The sequence below is a fragment of the Eimeria mitis genome, genomic scaffold (assembly GCF_000499745.2).
Source record: "Eimeria mitis Houghton genomic scaffold, Emh_scaff3347, whole genome shotgun sequence".
NCBI lineage: Eukaryota > Apicomplexa > Conoidasida > Eucoccidiorida > Eimeriidae > Eimeria > Eimeria mitis.
The window spans coordinates 4,002-4,221 of record NW_013571686.1 but is presented as its reverse complement, the minus strand read 5'-3'; positions in this window follow the sequence as shown (position 1 = coordinate 4,221).

The following is a 220-nucleotide window of genomic DNA, read 5'->3' as shown; positions in this document are numbered from 1 at the left end:
CCTCTTTAATTAATTAATTAATTTATTTGTTTATTTATTTCTGTCCTTCTTTCTTCATGTATTAATCTCTTTATATATATAATTATATATTTATTTGCTTATATACTTATTTATATATTTACTTGTTTATTTATTTATAATAAACAGCAGCAACAACAACCCCACCCCCCTTCACGGGTTGTTTGTCTTTGAGGCGGCGGCTTGCTGTTGGCCTGCGCAG